We start from the raw sequence: 21,812 nt of genomic DNA, 5'->3' as shown, positions 1-21,812 counted from the left end.
TTTTCTAACAGGGATGCGATCACTTTCGGCAGCACTTTCACGTCGGCATTCAGCAGCGACAGCGGTCTATATGACCCGCACAGGTTGGGATCCTTGCCCTTCTTCAAGAGAAGGGCTATTGAGGCCTGATTAAAAGTAGGTGGTAGCACACCCCGACCCAGAGATTCATTGAACACGCCAAGGAGCAGCGGCGCCAATTTATCGATAAACCTCTTTAAAAACTCAACTGGAAAACCATCTGGGCCTGTGGCTTCATTAGACTGCATCACCCTTATTGAAGCTCTGACTTCGTCAAGAGATAGAGGAGAGTCCAAGTCCCTTACAGAGACCGTATCAACAACAGGAAGATCGACACCTTGAAGGAAATCTCCCAGTCTCTTACCATCAGTAAGGCATTCAGATTTATAAAGAGCAGAGTAATATGACTTTAATACTGCATTGACCTCTATGGGATCAGTAACGGTGACATTTGAGTCATTATTAATCTGCGGTATTAGGCGCGATGCAGCCTGCTGTCTCAGCTGATGAGCCAACAATCTGCTTGGTTTGTCACCGTATTCATAATACGATCCACGAGTTCGTAATAACATGCATTCAGTTTCCCTAGTGGAGAGGAGATCGAATTCTGCCTGCAACTCAACACGCTGTTTGTATAGCTCTGGAGACAGGTTGGACGCGTAGCTCTGATCGAGTTGGCTGATAGCCGATGCAATTACCCTGAGTTTAGCTCTGTGCTCCCGATATATGAAAGCAGAGTATGAAATGATTTGCCCCCTGAGATAGGCTTTCAGAGTCTCCCATAATAATGAGCATGGAGTAGAGTCAAGACGATTAAACAACAAGAATTCATCAATAGCTTTAGAAATAGACGCACAGAAATCCTTGTCTGCTAAGAGATGCGAATTAAACCGCCAGGGAGATTGTGTAGGTCTAAGGATTGAGAATTGGATATTCAACGCTAGAGGAGCATGATCAGAGATCACAATGCCCAAATAATCTGTAGATACAACAGAGCGATTAAGACGGCTATCAATAAAAAAATAATAAATTCTGGAATATGAATGATGCACCGGCGAAAAAATGAAAATTTTTTTAACCCGGGATTGCGACATCTCCATGGGTCTACCAAGCCGTTTTGTGACGCGAAATCTGAGAATGATTTAGACATTGCAGTTTGGGATACAGAACGAGAACTAGAACGATCCAAAACAGGGTTTAAAACACAATTCAAATCACCAACCAAAAATTATCAAATGGGTATCTATAACCGGAAGACTGCCAAGCAGAGGAGGGAAGTAACGGAGTACAAATACTTCGTTACTGTACTTAAGTAGATTTTTCTGGTATCAGTTTTTTACTCCACTATTTATTTTTCAGACAACTTTTTACTTTTATTCATTACATTTTTACACAAATATCTGTACTTTTTACTTCTTACATTTTCAAAACCGGCTCGTTACTTTAGTTTTAATCCATTGATTTGGTGAAATATAACATTTTTCTTTTCGCTGCGCGCCGATTTCAGCCGAACAACCGATTTCCTGTTACTGCACGTCTTTTTCAATCCGCTGGTGTATAAAGTCCTGACTCTCACTCTTTACGAAGATAAGAATCAGCAGGCAGAAGGCAGTAAGAAGTTTGGAGTTAATGTGGATGAGACAGAGGGAGTCAGTGAAGAGAACATGACTGAGATCAGACACATTCATGATCATCATTATCTTTTCTCTGCTTGTGTTCTGTATGTGGATCTTCAGCCTGAATACATTCATTAGGACACAACATTTTTTATTCATTTTGTATCTATCTATATATATATATATATATATATACAGTGAGGAAAATAAGTATTTGAACACGCTGCTATTTTGCAAGTTCTCCCACTTAGAAATCATGAAGGGGTCTGAAATTGTCATCGTAGGTGCATGTCCACTGTGAGAGACAATCTAAAAAAAAATATCCAGAAATCACAATATATGATTTTTAAACTATTTATTTGTATGATACAGCTGCAAATAAGTATTTGAACACCTGTCTATCAGCTAGAATTCTGACCCTCAAAGACCTGTTAGTCTGCCTTTAAAATGTCCACCTCCACTACATTTATTATCCTAAATTAGATGCACCTGTTTGAGGTTGTTAGCTGCATAAAGACACCTGTCCACCCCATACAATCAGTAAGAATCCAACTACTAACATGGCCAAGACCAAAGAGCTGTCCAAAGACACTAGAGACAAAATTGTACACCTCCACAAGGCTGGAAAGGGCTACGGGGAAATTGCCAAACAGCTTGGTGAAAAAAGGTCCACTGTTGGAGCAATCATTAGAAAATGGAAGAAGCTAAACATGACTGTCAATCTCCCTCGGACTGGGGCTCCATGCAAGATCTCACCTCGTGGGGTCTCAATGATCCTAAGGAAGGTGAGAAATCAGCCCAGAACTACACGGGAGGAGCTGGTCAATGACCTGAAAAGAGCTGGGACCACCGTTTCCAAGGTTACTGTTGGTAATACACTAAGACGTCATGGTTTGAAATCATGCATTTCACGGAAGGTTCCCCTGCTTAAACCAGCACATGTCCAGGCACGTCTTAAGTTTGCCAATTACCATTTGGATGATCCAGAGGAGACATGGGAGAAAGTCATGTGGTCAGATGAGACCAAAATAGAACTTTTGGGTCATAATTCCACTAAACGTGTTTGGGGGAAGAAGAATGATGAGTATCATCCCAAGAACACCATCCCTACTGTGAAGCATGGGGGTGGTAGCATCATGCTTTGGGGGTGTTTTCCTGCACATGGGACAGAGCGACTGCACTGTATTAAGGAGAGGATGACCGGGGCCATGTATTGCGAGATTTTGGGGAACAACCTCCTTCCCTCAGTTAGAGCATTGAAGATGGGTCGAGGCTGGGTCTTCCAACATGACAATGACCCGAAGCACACAGCCAGGATAACCAAGGAGTGGCTCTGTAAGAAGCATATCAAGGTTCTGGCGTGGCCTAGCCAGTCTCCAGACCTAAACCCAATAGAGAACCTTAGGGAGAACAATAGGGAGCTCAAACTCCGTGTTTCTCAGCGACAGGCCAGAAACCTGACTGATCTAGAGAAGATCTGTGTGGAGGAGTGGGCCAAAATCCCTCCTGCAGTGTGTGCAAACCTGGTGAAAAACTACAGGAAACGTTTGACCTCTGTAATTGCAAACAAAGGCTCCTGTACCAAATATTAACATTGACTTTCTCAGGTGTTCAAATACTTATTTGCAGCTGTATCATACAAATAAATAGTTAAAAAATCATATATTGTGATTTCTGGATCTTTTAGATTATGTCTCTCACAGTGGACATACACCTACTATGACAATTTCAGACCCTCCATGATTTCTAAGTGGGAGAACTTGCAAAATAGCAGAGTGTTCAAATACTTATTTTCCTCACTGTATATATTTGGCTGTCAAAATTGCCCTAGATGTTATTAACACGCTATCAATTCAGTGCACATTTCTGTTTTTACCATTTTTATAAAAAGTGTAAATAAATAACAATTTAAAAGAGGCGAAATTAAAACCTCCAGCAAAACATACACTTATTCACGACGTCCCTTCTTTATATATATAGATATACAATACATAAATAAACTCCACCTAAAAAGAATTTTAATCAGTAAACTTTTGTTTTATTTTTGCACAAAGTCTCAAATCAAACACCAAATCCGCCATGTTTTACACAATTTACCCTCTGGGGGGCGTTTTGTGGGTTTTTCCCTCATCTTTATTGATCGTACAGATAAAAACAATACATCATTCAACTCTGTAAAATGTCTATGATTTTATATATATATATATATATATATATATATATATATATATATATATATATATATATATATATATATATATATATATATAAAGCTTAAATACAACTGACTGACTCACTTACTCATCACGAAATCTCAAAAACCACTGAAGGGATTGCAATGAAATTTGGAACATACCTTCCTCTTGGGTCTTAAGTGCTCACTAAGAAAGGGTTTTGAAAAATTCGCCCTGGATCGCAGCTAACTCGCGAAAAACGCGATTTCTCACGCATTGCAAATTCTTAGAAATAACGTACTTATGTACTAATGAAACTTACTACATTGTTTCTTATTAGATGTTAGATGCACGATAAACGTTATTTTCAAAGTAGTTTGCCCTGTATCGGTACTACAAAGGGGTAGTACGTTATTTGTTGACGTTACGTTCTGATCTCTGATCATCCAGTCCCAGGGCCGCTGGAAGTAATTTTGAACAGGGGGTGCTGTGAATTCTTTTTTTTTTTTTTTTTTGACAAAAAAACCTATGAGCCTATGGGCCTATTTAGAATACATTTTAAAAAATAACATAGGGCTGTGACGATGGCACTTTTTTTTTTTTACCACCGCGATGGTAGTGGACCAAATACCGGCGGTGTTGCAGTGGTTGGGGGGTTGTTTTGAAATAATAATAATAAAAAAAAAAAAAACAAAGAAACAACACACTAAAGCCTGTAAAGCATTGAAATAAATATCAGTAAATACTGGTAACTTACATAATATAATAAAGTTAAATCCATTAAAAACAAAACAAAAAAAACCAGTTGTATATTTCCACACAAAGACGCGTTATAGCCTCCCGCTCTGCACTTTGAGAGGGATGTGGAACACAAGCAGGAAAGAGACCACCGATCTCTTTTTCTGATATCTTCATGTTGTTGTAAAAGGTATGAAGAGCTAATTTGATCTTCCACAAGGGCAAGGCATTTAGGCAATGTGTGCGCGCTGCCAGAGAAAGCCAAACTCAAATCACCCGCGCGTGTGAAACACGCTTTACACATGAACTTGAAAAATCTATATCATTAAAATAATCAAAATAATTAAATTAAAATCCAAAATACACTTAATAGCCTACGTGTGTCAAAATCATTTCCTAAAATATTCATAAGGAATTTATAGGCCAATAGGGGGTGCTGCAGCTCCGTGTTTCTCAGCGACAGGCCAGATCTGTGTGGAGGAGTGGGCCAAAATCCCTCCTGCAGTGTGTGCAAACCTGGTGAAAAACTACAGGAAACGTTTGACCTCTGTAATTGCAAACAAAGGCTACTGTACCAAATATTAACATTGACTTTCTCAGGTGTTCAAATACTTATTTGCAGCTGTATCATACAAATAAATAGTTTAAAAATCATACATTGTGATTTCTGGATTTTTTTTTTAGATTATGTCTCTCACAGTGGACATGCACCTACGAAGACAATTTCAGACCCTCCATGATTTCTAAGTGGGAGAACTTGCAAAATAGCAGGGTGTTCAAATACTTATTTTCCTCACTGTATATATAAAAGCTTCTTGACTTGAAGAGGTGCAGTTTCTCCGGTATCACCTCATTAACTGTCCGTGTAGAAACATAGCAAAGGCTCTTAATGATGTCCACACGTCTCTGCACTGTTATAGCCTTTATATTTAATCACTGTACATATGCTTACATATATATCACATTCTGTAAATATGCTACATATATATCTGCACTATTTAAAGTAATAACTACTTTTTACTTAAGTACATGTCAAAGCCAAGACTTCTTTACTTTCACTTGAGTAAAAAGGTATAATCAGTACTTCAACTTTTACCCAAGTATTTTAAAACATGAGTATCTGTACTTCTACTTAAGTAATGGATGTGTGTACTTTTGCCACCTCTGCTGCCAAGTAACCTATTCGCAAAATCAGGATCATCAAAGTTTGGAGCGTAAATATTAACCAGCAGAACCTTGGTCTGCATCAGCGTACAAGCCACAATGACATACCTGCCATTCCTATCTGCAATTGTATGGGTAGGTGAAAACTGTATGCTTCTATTCACTAGGATGGCCACCCCTCGTGCCTTAGAATTGAAATTGGAGTGGAAAGTTTGGCCCACCCAAGGACGGTGAAGCCTATGATGATCTCTGACTCTGAGGTGTGTTTCCTGTAAAAATACTATGTCAGCGCGTAAGCGTTTCAGGTGGGTAAAAACCCTAGACCGTTTAATAGGATTACCCATACCCCTAATATTCCAGCTAAGGAACCGGACAGGTGCACCACTGCCAGCTAAACGTGAGACTGTATTATTGTCGGCCATTTATCCAAAAACAACTACACAAAAAAAAATAAAACAGGACCTGTAAAGCCAGGGGGGATCCCCACCCCCCCACCCCCGTGCACGCGCATCAGACACTCAAACACAAACCCAACACACAAGTAGAGTCCCCATCCTAACAATAACCCCAGGGGACAGCAACATAAACTACCACAAAAGAAACCTATTGCCGCCCACACAAATAAATGTGCTAACAACACGGAGAACAAGCCCATCCTAAGCAAAGAGAGGCTCCAGCAGATTAAACACAACATAAATTACGCGCAACTATATCTAGTTCACTGCTGTCCATTCCCAGTCTACATAAACATATAAACAACGTTTCTAGAGGAAAATAAGTTCCCAACATAAATCAACCAAGCGTTCATGAAACAAACATTAAGTTTTCAGGATCACTCACACTTTGATTCCCGTAAAAATAACACTTAAAGAAAAGCAAACAAACAAACAAAAAAATAAATAAAAAAAACAAAAAGTTAAAGTCCAGCATCACCATGCGGAGTTTGTGAATAGTGTAGTGACATGAAAAACAAGGAGCAAACATCACGACCAACCGCGCCAAAAATATGTTTACACTTTAGACACACTTTGGAAAGCTTTTATATACTCGCTGGCCTCGTCAGGTGAAAGAAAATCTTTCCCAACACCGTTGTGTGTAATACGTAGCCGCGCTGGATAAAATAACCCATACCGCACACCTTCAATGCCACGAAGCTGCTGCCGCACCTCGTTAAAGGCAGCCCGTGCTTTTGCGGTTTTTACCGTATGGTCTGGAAAAATAGAAATGTTCAGACCCTGAAACTGAATTTGCTGCAGTTCTTTGGCACGCCGCAAGACATCCAGACATTCGCTATGATAGTGAAATCTGGCCACAATGGCTCGTGGTCGTTCACCAGGTTTTGGTACGGGCTGTAAAGTGCGATGTGACCTGTCCAGAACCGGCTCCTTCTCCAGACTCAGTGCCTCCTTCAGCAGCACGGCAACATTCGCGGTAGTGGAGCTATCGGGTCCCTCAGGAACACCGATTATCTGGACATTATTGCGCCGCGATCTAGCTTCCAGATCTTCACATTTGGTCTCCAGCTTATTGTACTCAGCAGTAAGACGGGGTATGTCACGTTGCATTACAACGATATCATCGGTGCAAACAGAAAGTGAGCGCTCCATTTCAACCACAGTGCCCTTTAGTTCCCGCACCGCAGCCTCATTCGCAGCTTTATCACTGGACAGCTGCGCCTTCACCGCCTGCAGCTCCGACTTTATTGTCAGCAAATCGTTTCCCAAAGTACGTTCCAACGCACGTAGCTCGGCCTTAAATACCTCGATGATTTCGGACAGCAGCTCTGTCCGAAGAAAGTCAGACAGCAGCTCTGACTTTAATGAGTCAATATCAGCCTTAGAAGCTACCGTTGAAACAATGGGCCCTTCACACGGGGGTGAATCACGAGAGGGCAAGGCCGCAACTGTTGCACAAGGCCGCAGTTGCGACTGAGTTGTGCTACGGGTCTTAGAAGTTTTACCAGACATCATAATTACCTCTAGATTCAAATACACAAACAAGAAGGGTAAACCAAGGGATTGAGAGCAAAAATAAAAGCGAAAAACTTGAAATGATAACAATTACAACATTAATCCACCGGAGCCCCCTAACACCACGTCCTACTCCATGACAAGCTCGATAGCACCCCCTGGATTTCACTTTTTTAGTAATAAATTTTAAAACATCAGGCAAGAAATCCAGATGATTCAAATAAATCCAAAGCATATTATAAATAACCCTGTAGACAGCAGTGTAATTATAACAGACCATCAATTACAAAGCTTCACTCCTATTCAAGAGAACGACTTCATTTTATTCATTTCCTCATCAAAATCGTCAACCTGCATTCTCGATCACTCGCCTACAAGTTTCTTCAAACAGATAATTCCAGAAGTTACTAAACTTGTTTAAAAATAATAAACTCTTCCATTAGCACTGGTTTTGTACCTAAATCCTTTAAACTGCAGTATCCACCCCCTAATTAAGAAACCTGACCTTCACCCTGTCAGCTGTCCAACTACAGTCCAATATCAAACCTCCTCTTTATCTCCAAGATTCTAGAAAAGGTTGTAGCACAGCAGTTCTGCTCACATCTACTGAGGAATAACATTTATGAAATGTATCAGTCAGGATTTCGGCCTCATCATAGCACAGAGACGGCGCTAGTTAAGGTGCTAAATGACTGTTATTGGCCTCTGATCAGGGTTTTGTCTCTTTACTTGTTTTGCTCGACCTCAGTGCAGCTTTTACATCTAGATTAGACTACTGTAACGCTTTACTGTCTGGGTGTTGGAGTAAGTGCAGAAATAAGCTTCAGTTAGTTCAGAATGCAGCAGCAAGAGTCCTCACTAGATCTAGAAAATATGAGCACATCAGCCCTGTTTTAATCATCTACACTGCTCCCAATTACATCTCACACTGATTATAAAATACTACTACTGATGTACGTTCACTCAGGTTTGTTGATGGTGGTGTGGTGGGTCGTCTCTTATCCCAGAGATCCTCATGTCTGTGTTTCCTTCTGTTTCTCTATTTTAGTTCTGCTGCTATAGTGAGTCTTGTTCCTACTTTCACCCTGATCACACTGTACAGTGTCTTTAACTTTCATACAACAATAAGGAGACTAAATAATCCATATCTCTCTCTCTCTCTCTCTCTCTCTCTCTCTCTCTCGCTCTCTCCGCCACCCCCCCCCCCCTCTCTGTGCATGCATGGGGGAAGTGTAAGCATGTGTGTGTGTGTGTTAGTGGTTGGAAATGTGGTGGGGCTTGAGAACATTGCCTCTGCCTCCCATATAAACAGTGTTATTGTTGTTTTTTTTTATAATCTTGACAAAGTAACCAATCTGATTCAGAAAGGAGTTCCGGTGAATAATGAGTGTATTCTGGTTTCTCCCCTCAGTTCTCCTGCTAAAAAATTACATCAACTGGCAACTTTGCGATACGACCAAACATAACCTGAAATGGAACATAACCAGTGGTCTCATGCACCGTGGCATTATATGCATTATGCCCAAAATTCGGTTAAACCCGCTCTGTTACACCATTCCCCATTGGGTGGTATGCTGTAGTGTGTGACTTCTCAACACCAGCCAACTTAAGCAATTCTGCAATGAGTGCACTTTCGAAGTTAGCCCCTTGGTTGGTATGAATATGTGTCGGAAAACCAGATGCAAAAAACATGATCCCACAACTTCTTGGCTATCTGTTTCGCTTTCTGGTTTGCGCACGGAAAAGCATGAGCCAAATTAGTAAAATGATCAGTAACAAATAATACATCCACGGATTGTTGCTTGCTTTCCACAGCACACCAAAAATTCAAACACACCAACTGAATCTTAATGTTCTCGAGAGGGGCTAGAGCAGATGGCGCTGGTGTTTTGGCCAATACACACCTCTGACAACACTTGACATACTCCCTAATATCATACTCCATCCTAGGCCAGTAAAAACATTGTCGAGCTAACTGGAAGGTTCTCGACTGTCCCTGATGTCCAGCAAAATCATGTAAAATCATTAAAGCCTTAGCTCTTAAATTTGATGGAATTACAAGTTGGAACCGTTTGTGATTGCTTAACGGATCTTTTGAGACACGATAAACTACTCCTTTTTGCATTTTTAACCTATCCAATTGCTTAAGAAGAGATAAATAATTTATGTTCGTGTCGCCATTATGAGGGAAAAACCCACAAAACGCCCCCCAGAGGGTAAATTGTGTAAAACATGGCGGATTTGGTGTTTGATTTGAGACTTTGTGCAAAAATAAAACAAAAGTTTACTGATTAAAATTCTTTTTTGGTGTTTATTTATGTATTGTATATCTATATATATAAAGAAGGGACGTCGTGAATAAGTGTATGTTTTGCTGGAGGTTTTAATTTCGCCTCTTTTATATTTAGTTATTTATTTACACTTTTTATAAAAATGGTAAAAACAGAAATGCGCGCTGAATTGATAGCGTGTTAATAACATCTAAGTTCTCCCACTTAGAAATCATGGAGGGGTCTGAAATTGTCATCGTAGGTGCATGTCCACTGTGAGAGACATAATCTAAAAAAAATAATACAGAAATGACAATGTATGATTTTTAAACTATTTATTTGTATGATACAGCTGCAAATAAGTATTTGAACACCTGAGAAAGTCAATGTTAATATTTGGTACAGGAGCCTTTGTTTGCAATTACAGAGGTCAAACGTTTCCTGTAGTTTTTCACCAGGTTTGCACACACTGCAGGAGGGATTTTGGCCCACTCCTCCACACAGATCTTCTCTAGATCAGTCAGGTTTCTGGCCTGTCGCTGAGAAACACAGAGTTTGAGCTCCCTCCAAAGGTTCTCTATTGGGTTTAGGTCTGGAGACTGGCTAGGCCACGCCAGAACCTTGATATGCTTCTTACAGAGCCACTCCTTGGTTATCCTGGCTGTGTGCTTCGGGTCATTGTCATGTTGGAAGACCCAGCCTCGACCCATCTTTAATGCTCTTACTGAGGGAAGGAGGTTGTTCCCCAAAATCTAGCAATACATGGCCCCGGTCATCCTCTCCTTAATACAGTGCAGTCGCCCTCTCCCATGTGCAGAAAAACACCCCCAAAGCATGATGCTACCACCCCCATGCTTCACAGTAGGGATGGTGTTCTTGGGATGGTACTCATCATTCTTCTTCCTCCAAACACATTTAGTGGAATTATGACCCAAAAGTTCTATTTTGGTCTCATCTGACCACATGACTTTCTCCCATGACTCCTCTGGATCATCCAAATGGTCATTGGCAAACTTAAGACGTGCCTGGACATGTGCTGGTTTAAGCAGGGGAACCTTCCGTGCCATGCATGATTTCAAACCATGACGTCTTAGTGTATTACCAACAGTAACCTTGGAAACGGTGGTCCCAGCTCTTTTAAGGTCATTGACCAGCTTCTCCCGTGTAGTTCTGGGCTGATTTCTCACCTTCCTTAGGATCATTGAGACCCCACGAGGTGAGATCCTGCATGGAGCCCCAGTCCGAGGGAGATTGACAGTCATGTTTAGCTTCTTCCATTTTTTAATGATTGCTCCAATAGTAGACCTTTTTTCACCAAGCTGCTTGGCAATTTCCCCGTAGCCCTTTCCAGCCTTGTGGAGGTGTATAATTTTGTCTCTAGTGTCTTTGGACAGCTCTTTGGTCTTGGCCATGTTAGTAGTTGGAGTCTTACTGATTGTATGGGGTGGACAGGTGTCTTTATGCAGCTAACAACCTCAAACAGGTGCATCTAATTTAGGATAATAAACGTAGTGGAGGTGGACATTTTAAAGGCAGACTAACAGGTCTTTGAGTGTCAGAATTCTAGCTGATAGACAGGTGTTCAAATACTTATTTGCAGCTGTATTATACAAATAAATAGTTTAAAAATCATATATTGTGATTTCTGGATTAATTTTTTTAGATTATGTCTCTCACAGTGGACATGCACCTACGATGACAATTTCAGACCCCTCCATGATTTTTAAGTGGGAGAACTTGCAAAATAGCAGGGTGTTCAAATACTTATTTTCCTCACTGTATATATATGAGAGAAAAAAGATGTATATACAAAAAATACAACAAAAAATGCTTATGGCAGTCAGTGAAACAGTAAAACAACAGTAAACAATAAACAATTTAAAGTGGTTTAGATTGTCCATAAAGTGTCCGTGAGCGGTATGGTGTGGTGTAAAATATCTATAAAGTGTCCGTGTGCGGTATGGTGTGGTGTAAAGTGTCCATGTGCGGTATGGTGTGGTATAAAATATAAAGTGCACTGTGCTGTGCGAGTCCAGAGTTTCTGGTGCGAAAGGTGAGATATGTACAGAGAATGATGGAGAGAGTGGGCCAGTTTTTATATCCTGGGTGTTTCCTGGTTTAAACTCTAAATGGCCTGTGGGAAGAAGCTCCTCCTCATTCTCTCTGTGTTCGCTTTCAGGGAGCGGAAGCTTTCCCTGACCGCAACTGAGAAAAGAGTCCATTATTGGGATGGCTGAGGTCCTTCATAATCTTCCTGGCTCTGGTCCGGCACCGCGTGCTGTAGATGTCCTGCAGGTTAGGGAGCTCGGTGTGGATGGTACGTTAAGCTGAACGCACCACCTTCTGAAGGGCTCGTCTGTCCTGCATGGTGCTGTTCCTGAACCAGGAAGTGATGCTACCGGTCAGAACGCTCTCAATGTTGCAGGTGTAGAAAGTCTTTAGCACCTGAGAGGGAAGTTTAAAGTCCCTTAAGCGTCCCAGATGGTACAGACGCTGCCGGGCCTTCTTCACCAGGGTGTTGGTGTGACAGGACCAAGACAGGTCCTGTGCGATGTAAACACCTAGGTACCGGAAACTGTCCACTCTCTCCAATGGGGTCCCGTTGATGTTTAGCGGTTGGTATGACCGCTCTTGCTTCGTGCTGAAGTCCACGATCAACTCCTTAGTCTTCCTGACATTCAGGAGAAGGTTGTTCTCCTGGCTCCATCTCTCCAGGTTTTTAACCTCCTGTAGGTATGCTGTCTCGTCGTTGTTGGAGATCAGGCCCACCACAAAGGTGTCATCAGCAAATTGATGATGGTGGTGGAGTTGGAAGTGGCCACACAGCCATATGTGTACAGTGAGTACAGCAGGGGGCTCGGAACACAACCCTGTGGAGCTCCAGTGCTGAGGGTGAGGGTGGATGAAGTGTGTTTTCCCACCCGTACGGCTTGTGGTCTGTCTGTCAGGAAGTTAGAGATCCATTGACACAGTGGCTGGCTGAGTCCCATGACCTCCAACTTAGAGGTGAGTGTGGAGAGAATTATGGTGTTAAATGCTGAACTGTATTTGACAAACAGCATTCTTGTATAATTTCTATTTCTTTGGTCCAGGTGGCTCATCGTGGTGTTAAGGAGATAAGCAATGGCATCCTCAGTAGCGCGGTTATGACAATAAGCGAACTGTAATGGGTCCAGTGTGTCTGGTAGTGATGCAGTGATGAAGTCTCTGACCAGTCTCTCGAAGCACTTCATCACTACTGAGGCCAAAGCTACAGGGCGTTAGTCGTTAAGGCAGGCGGGCTGGGGTTTCTTCAGGACAGGAACAATGATGGACTGTTTAAAACATGAGGGGACAACAGACTTTTCCAGTGAGAGGTTGAATATCTCAGTGAACACCGGTGCTAGCTGGTCAGCGCAGGCTTTCAGAACCTGACCTGTGATGCCATCTGGTCCTGCTGCCTTCCTGGTATTCACTCTCTTAAATGCCCTTCTCACGTCATGCTCCAAGATGGTGAACGTGTTTACCCCTCCGGCTCTCTCGGCGTGCACGCTGGTTGTGCTGCTAGCGCCGCTAGCGTGGTTAGCTGCAGCCTCGAAACAAGCTTAAATGGTGTTTAGCTCGTCTGCCAGAGAGGCGTCCGCATTCACCATTCTAGAAGATGGTGTTCTATAGTCCGTGATTATTCTTAGACTAACTACTGACTGTTCCTTTTGCTCAAGCTGATATCTGTCTAGATGTTCTTGTACCTCGCTTGCTGTCCACTTATCTGGTGCTTTCAAACGGAAAATGGCTGTCAAAGATGGGTCTGGGCATGTTTGACAAACATCATGGCTGCTTCTTGGCATGGGTTATCCATCTGTTGCCAGAGCCTCATCAAAGCCTCTTCCGCAATATCTGCGGCCTTATTCAAACAAACTCAATATTCAACTGGATTTTCTTCGCCAACAGGTACTGTGCTGTAGAAATCCGCTAAGGGTATGTAAGAAAATCTGGCCTTGCTAAAATGCTGTTTTAGAATATCAAATATCACTGTGGGATTCTCTGAGGGTCTCAGTGAAGTGTTACTATGAAGAGTAATTCTAACAATGTCTTTAGCTTTGCCCATCAGTCTTGAAAGAATTTCATGATAATGCTGTGATGTTGGTATACTTCTTTTCCACAAGAAAGTGTCCATTAGTTCCCCCCACTCATGCGCATTGAACTTATCAGTTCCATCTCCTCTGAAAAGTGGAGGCTCCTTTACTTCAGACTGCATGACTAGTTTAACTTCTGTCAAATTAAGTGAGGGTATTTCTGAGAATGACTGACCTGCACTTAAACTATGAGTCTGTGCACCACTGGTTTCACTCTCTCCATTACTCGTTTCACTTTGAGTAGATATTATTGTTAGTCCTAATTCTTGAGAAATGTGTGTTACGAGGTCATGTCATGCAACATTATTTAAATTTGAGCTAACCGACAATGGATCACTTCTTAACTGTTTAAGTGTCTGTCCAATTATTCGAGTAGAGTAAAATCACAGTGTTCGTTCAACACTACCCTTCCCTACACCAGGTTTAGATACACAATCACCCAAAAATCTCCCTCTCCCAAAACTAAAATTTAACATTCCCCTCTTTAGCATTGAGACTCTATGTATTAAAACTATGAGCCATCTCTGTTCAATAATGTACAAATTACTAAACAAAGAATACATTTCCAATGAACACCTTATCTAGACATCAGCATGGAAAAATAATTTTAAGAATCTAAAAGGAGAAGGGCAAGGGAAAGAAAAAGTCAAGTCAAGTCAAGTTTATTTCTATTGCGCTTTTCACAACAGACATTGTCTCAAAGCAGCTTTACACAAATCAACAGTTAAGGTGAATGGTGTGTGTTTATCCCTGATGAGAAGCCTGTGGCAAGGAAAAACTCCCTTAGATGTTATGAGGAAAAAACCTTGAGAGGAACCAGACTCAAAAGGGGAACCCATCCTCATTTGGGTGACATCAAGAGTTTGATCATAAATCTTTCAACAATACAGAACACTGGAGAGTGAGAACTAACATGATTACTGGAGTATAAGATTATAAGTGATGTTCTTTCTGCAGTCTTATACAGTCTATATGGTTAGTAGCTCCTAGTTTTATACGCTAAGCATTTGTGATCATCACAGATCCAGCATCAGCTTTTCCATGCCAGAGCCTTTAAACACTCCAGGAGGTCCAATGTCAAACTCCACACATGTAGCGGGATCCAAATGGCACTGGTACGTCTCTAGATGGTTTGGGATGTTTGCGAGTTCGGCATCTACTTCTTCAAAGGTCCGTAATCATCACAAGGTGGGAGGTGACTGGAGCTGGAGGAACCTCAGGGTGTCTCTGGATGGGGAGAGAAAGAGAAGCAGTGGAGAGGAATTAGCGTAGCTGCTGTTCATGATATTAACAGCACAAGTTAATAATGTGCATGTGATCAGATGTTCTGGAGCACAACGTTATGATATGTGATGTGTGTTATGTGTAGGCTTTGCTAAAAATATATGTTTTTAATCTTCACAAACTGGGAGAGTGTGTCTGAGCCCCGAATACTGTCAGGAAGACTATTCCAGAGTTTAGGAGCTAAATGTGAAAATGCTCTACCACCTTTAGTGGACTTTGCTATTCTAGGAACTACTAGAAGCCCAGAGTTTTGAGATCTCAGGGAGCATGACGGATTGTAGCGTGTTAAAAGACTGGATAGATACATGAGAGCCAAACCATTTAGTGCTTTATAAGTGAGGAGCAGTAGTTTGTAGTCTATTCGAAACTTAACCGGAAGCCAATGTAGGGACGATAAGATTGGGGTTATGTGATCATATTTTCTCGACCTTGTGAGAACTCTGGCTGCTGCATTCTGGACTAACTGAAGCTTGTTTATTAATGATGCAGGACATCCACCTAGTAACGCATTACAGTAGTCTATTCTGGAGGTCATAAACGCATGGACGAGCTTCTCTGCATCAGATATAGACAACATGTTTCTTAACTTAGAAATATTTCTAAAGTGAAAGAAGCTGTTTTTGTAACTTGGTTTATATGATTTTTGAAAGACAAGTTACTAAAATAACTCCCAGGTCTTTTACCGTTGAACTAGTGGTTACAGAACATCCGTCTAAATGCAGGTTGAGATGCTGGAAGAAGCTTCTGTATACTAGTTTTTGGGCCGATGAGCAAAATCTCAGTCTTATCAGAATTTAAAAGTAGAAAGGGATGGGTCATCCAATCTCTTATTTCCTTACCACACTCAGTTATCCGAGTTAATTGAGCTGTATCGCCTTGTTTAGATGAGATATATAGCTGAGTATCATCAGCATAACAATGGAAGCTAATTCCATGCCTTCTAATAATATTTTCTAACGGAAGCATGTATATTGTGAAGAGCAGGGGTCCTAGAACTAAACCTTGTGGCACGCCATAATTTACTTGCATCAGCCTGGATAGCTCTCCATTTAAATCTACAAAATGGTAACGATCGGACAGGTAGGATTTAAACCAGCTTAATGCCTGTCCCTGAATGCCGATGTAATTTTGTAAGCGATCTAGGAGGAGATCATGGTCTATAGTGTCGAATGCAGCACTAAGATCTAGTAGAACCAACAGCGAAATGAAGCCTTGGTCTGAAGCTAAAAACAGGTCATTAGTGATTTTAACTAGAGCAGTTTCTGTGCTATGATGGGGCCAAAAACCTGACTGAAATTCTTCAAAGATATTGTTCTCTTGTAAGTAGGAACAGAACTGGGCAGCGACAATCTTTTCTAAAATCTTAGACATAAATGGGAGATTTGAAATTGGTCTGTAATTCGATAGCGTGCTTGGATCCAGATTAGGTTTTTTAATGAGGGGCTTAATAACTGCTAACTTGAGGGATTTAGGGACATGACCTAACGATAGTAAAGAGTTAATAATATTCAGAAGAGGTTCACCAGCTGTATATAACACTTCCTTCAGTAATTTAGTAGGAATTGGATCTAACTGACATGTTGTCAATTTAGCTTTGGCAATAACATTATACAGCTCTTCCTGTCCTATACATGTAAAACAGTGTAGTTGTGGAGTTGTACGTACGATTGTGTCGGGAGATGGTGTCAGAGGTTGAACCTCCACAATTGTTTTTCTAATGTTATCTATTTTTTCAGTGAAGAAATGAATAAAGTCCTCACTACTAAACTGTGATGGAACACATTTTTCAGATCCCTGATTTGTAGTTAGTTTAGCGACTGTACTGAAAAGGAACCTGGGATTGTTTTTGTTATTTTCTATGAGTTTGCTCAGGTGTTTAGCTCTAGCAGCTTTTAGTGCCTGTCTGTAGCTGAGCATACTGTCTTTATACGCAATTCTAAATACCTCCAGTTTAGTTTTTCTCCATTTTCTCTCCAGATTACGGGTTGTTCTCTTGAGGGCATGCATATGACTATTATACCAAGGTGCAGGTGCTTGTTCTCGAACCTTTTTTAACCGGATGGGGGCAACGGTGTCTAATGTGCTAGTGAGGATAAGGTCTATGTTGTTAGTTATTTCATCAAGATTATTATCAGTTATGGGTTTAGTGTGAAATTGAGATAAATCAGGCAGGTTATTTATGAATCTGTCCTTAGTGGTCTGAACAATAGTCCAGGTCGATAACTTGGTGCAACACGGTTAATCTGCTCTACCGGTAGTGTGTACAGTATGAGGTATTGGTCTGTGATGTCATCACTCTGAGGTAAAATATCGATATCAGTGACGTCTGCGCCGTGGGATATTATTAAGTCTAGTGTGTGGTTAAAACGGTGAGTTGGTCCGGTGACGTTTTGTTTAACCCCAAAAGAGTTGAATAAGTCAACAAATGATAATCCTAGAGCATCGTTTACATCATCTACATGAATATTAAAATCTCCTACAAGCAGCACTTTATCAAAATTGATCAAGAGATCGGATAGAAAACAAGCAAACTCTTGAAGAAAATCAGCGTAGGGTCCTGGGGGTCTGTACACGGTGACCAGAGCGAGTTTTCTATGGATGTCTGAAAGTAAAACTTTAAGAACGAGCACTTCAAATGATTTAAAGCTGAATCCTAATCTCTGACTAACATTAAGAGAGGCACTATAAATGGTTCCTACACCCCCCCCCCACGACCAGTCTGACGGGGCTCATGCTTATAAACATATCCTGACGGTGTCGACTCGTTTAGATCCATATAATCACCTGGTTTAATCCAGGTCTCAGTGAGACAGAGTGCATCGAGATTATTATCTGTGATCATCTCATTTACAATCAGTGCTTTGGGTGCAAGTGATCTAATGTTTAAAAGACCAAACTTTAGAACTTTGTTGTGTTTGTTTATCTGGCATTTTTCAGTTTTAACTGCAATAAGATTATTTCTGGATCTTGTGTATGTAATTCTTGGTTTTGCTACACGAGGAATAGATACGGTTTCTATAAACTGGGCTGTGTGTGAACTTGTAACTATTTGGTCTGTAGTAAGCGTGTTCTTATAGTTAAAGATTTCCTGATGTCTTACCAGTCAGATGGTGTGAAGTATCCTAGAGATGTTATCTGATAGCACTGCTGCTCCAACTCTGCTGGGGTGCAGGCCATCAGGGCGGAAGAACCTAGGAAGTTCCCAGAAACAGTTCCAGTTATTAACAAAGAGAAGTTAATGTTCTGGACACCATGACTGTAACCATTCATTTAGAGCTAAAAGTCTACTAAACTTCTCAGCCCCTCGCTGGTAAGTGGGAAGAGGTCCTGACACTGTGATCCTCGTTGTGGGTAATGTGCTGCGTACCGTCTCCACCAGGATCCTGAAGTCCCTCTTTAAGATCTCCGTTTGCCTCAGCCTGGTTTCGTTGGTTCCGGCATGAAGAACAACCGCTCCGAAGTTCTCGTTCAGGATCGCGGGTACCTGCGCAGCGACATCGAGAACACGAGCACCAGGAAAACAACGAGTGTGCACCTTACCTTTGTCTCCGGAAGCGCGGGCGAAGCGGTTCTCGGTCGAGATCTCGAAGGCCCGTAGTGGTGGCGGGGGAGACGTCTTCGACCGGGGCTTGGCTTGTCTCTTCCGCCGCTGCCGCATCCAGGGTCCGTGTTGCACCTTTGCCGGAGTTGTAGGTGCTGGGAGCGTTAGGTTCAACCCAGGAATTTACCTGGGATGAGTGCGCGTCCGCCCGGGATGTTTCCAGCGCCGTTTTCCGCTTTCGCAGCCGTGCATGCTTTACATGCAGCTCGCGAATCTGTTTCTTTAAAGCCTCCATCTCCAACGCCACTGTTTGCAAATCAAAGTCCTCACCTGTGCTTAAAATCAGACACACAGCCGGCATAGTGCTCATAACCACGAACAGAGTTAATATACACAAATATGATAAAGTGAGAGACAATGAATATAGTGGTAGTCGAGTTTAACTGACTACAGGCACAGTTTAGAAAGACAAAAACAATTTAGGATTATTAAAAAAGAAAAACACAAACAAACAAATACAAACACGGAACTCGCGGCAAACAAGTCAAACACAGGAAGCTACGTTACCGGAAGTCTGGGTGGCCCCGGAAAAAAATGTGAAACGCACAGTGAAAAAGAAAAAAAGTAACGGTGCTAATCTCTTAGCGGAGTGTCCAGTTCCTTAGCAATGCAGTAACGGGTGTTAATGTTCATTGGAACCTTGACTGAAGTGCAGCGCCCTCTGGTGATCAAACGGTGTTGATTCTTGGATTCGAAGATCCAAAGCGAACTGACCTTCATCTGGGTCACTGGAGAGTTTATTGTCACCAACACTCAAACAATTCTGGATGGAATATAGAAAGAAACAAAATAAACGTGGCTGCTTCGCCAGCTTTACCACTTGCACAAATCAAATTGTAGCCATTAGCTCACTAGCGTCACTAAGCCTAACCAAAGCACACCTTATTCGGCTCGTTGTCCTCAGCAAATAAAACGCTTTATCCTTCCCATCCATCCACAAATCACTTTTCAAATTTACATATTACATTAATAACACTTTTTACAATAATATTTGAACACATCATGAATGAAACTGAGGAGCCAGCGTGGGCTACCAACATTTAAAGTACCTGAACCTCCACTTTCTCCACTTCTCCTTTTCCTGCTGTCTCTGTAGACATCTTCCTCCTCTCCTTCTCCACCTTCAGCCAACAGCAGCCCAATTTCCACCAGTACCCTGTTGGTTAACGATACCTGTGGTGGTCGTTGGTAAATTCGGGCCTCGACCGATCCGCTATGAATTTCTCTTTCGTGATCCACATATTTGATTTGGCGCATGTTTTATGCTGGATGTCCTTCCTAACAAAACCCTCCACATTTATCCGGGCTTGAGACTGACACTAAGAGTGACCTGACTTGTGCAATCCTAATGGCTGGGTTGGTTTGGCACCTCATTACTTTTATAAACTTTTAAATATCTACACTCCAATGTGAGATCTTGCCTGCTCTGATTCTGTTTTTTTTAGTTTTTCCTTCTACCTGTTTATGTTCTATGGGTGATCAGGATTTTTCTTCCTTTTTTCTTCCTATGCGCCAGAACTTTGGAATTCTCTCCCTGTTGAGATTAAACAAGCTGAATCTTTTAGTGTTTTAAAAGTTTTTTTCTGGGCAGATTTGATTTGATTTTTTATTTTTTGTTATGTTTATTTATTTATTTATTTATTTATTTATTTATTTATTTATTTATTTTTCTATATTAAAATGTGGAAAGTAATTTGAGATGTAGCTTTTATATAAAATGTAAAAAAAAAAAGAGATTATTATTTCTATAAATATAGGTTATGCTGACAGGGTGGGAGAGCTGACGGTTCGGGGAAAGGAAAAACACTCAGGGCAGGACCATTTCTGGATGAGATTTATTTCTTATATATTCTGAATGATCAGTGCTAAAGACACAATCTCGCAGGCACACACACCCCTGGCACGACCTCTCGCTCTTCTTTTATGCTCCCCCTGATTACTGCAACAGAGAGAATATTCATTAGTCACAATTCCCCTCAGGTGTGTCATTCCCACGCTTCCCTGCTCCCGGCCTCGTCCTCCATTTACAAACCGCCACTTGGCCACTTGGCACCCGCTGCCACAGACAGAAGTTGAATTGTGGTACATCCCACATCATGGTGTATACCATCTCCAAAAACAGACCATAAAAATATTCTTTGACTTCGGTGTTTCCTGAAAAGATCTGGTTAAATACCGTCCCCTAGTTGAGGGCAGGGAGAGAGACTTTGATGGAAAAATACAGTGTTATCATGTTATCATTCGTAATCTTTGGTGGATGAAGTACAAAAACCATGTACTTGAGATAAAGTAAAGATTCACTCAGTAAAATGTGACTCCAGTAAAAGTAAAATTGTCAATTTAAACTTTCACTTGAGTAAAAGTACAAATGTTTTTGCCTTCAAGTTTTTGCCTAAGTATCCAAAGTGCTATGATTTATTATAACTATAATGTTCCTATTATCATTTTTATTACAAGACTTTTTATGTAATCACCTCAGTTTATGTGAAAAGACTCGAATGTGGCTCTCAGTACACTGATCTATTAATAAAATCATAATAACTAAAGGTTTCCCCAAGTGGAAATACTTAATAAAGTACAAAATAGCAACTTAAGTCCAGTAACAAACTACATTTACTTCGTTACTGATCACCACTGGAAATAACATTTATGAAATGTATCAGTCAGGATTTTGGCTACAACATAGTACAAAGACGGCACTGGTTAAAATGGTAAATGAATTGCTATTGGCCTCTGATCAGGGTTTTGACTCCTCACTTGATCTTAGTGCAGCTTTTGACACCACTGATCATAATCTACTGCATTCTAGACTATTCTAGACTCTGGTCTTATTTGACTGATTTCTATCAGTTTATTAATGTA

At 41.2% G+C, this 21,812-nt stretch overlaps 2 protein-coding genes across 2 annotated transcripts in view; both read left to right on the top strand.

The window, feature by feature from the left end:
- Positions 1-21,812, top strand: part of LOC310733618 (N-acetyllactosaminide beta-1,3-N-acetylglucosaminyltransferase 3-like) — a 387,738-nt gene that overhangs the window by 294,044 nt on the left and 71,882 nt on the right. The window lies entirely within an intron of this gene.
- The window catches only part of LOC310733623 (N-acetyllactosaminide beta-1,3-N-acetylglucosaminyltransferase 3-like), a 65,862-nt gene that overhangs the window by 26,098 nt on the left and 17,952 nt on the right, over positions 1-21,812 (top strand). The window lies entirely within an intron of this gene.

This window comes from Silurus aristotelis (assembly GCF_946808225.1).
Source record: "Silurus aristotelis genome assembly, chromosome: 11".
In the NCBI taxonomy this organism is placed as follows: Eukaryota; Metazoa; Chordata; class Actinopteri; order Siluriformes; family Siluridae; genus Silurus; species Silurus aristotelis.
Note: the sequence above shows the minus strand (reverse complement) of the source record. Positions and strands in the feature narration are given on the sequence as shown.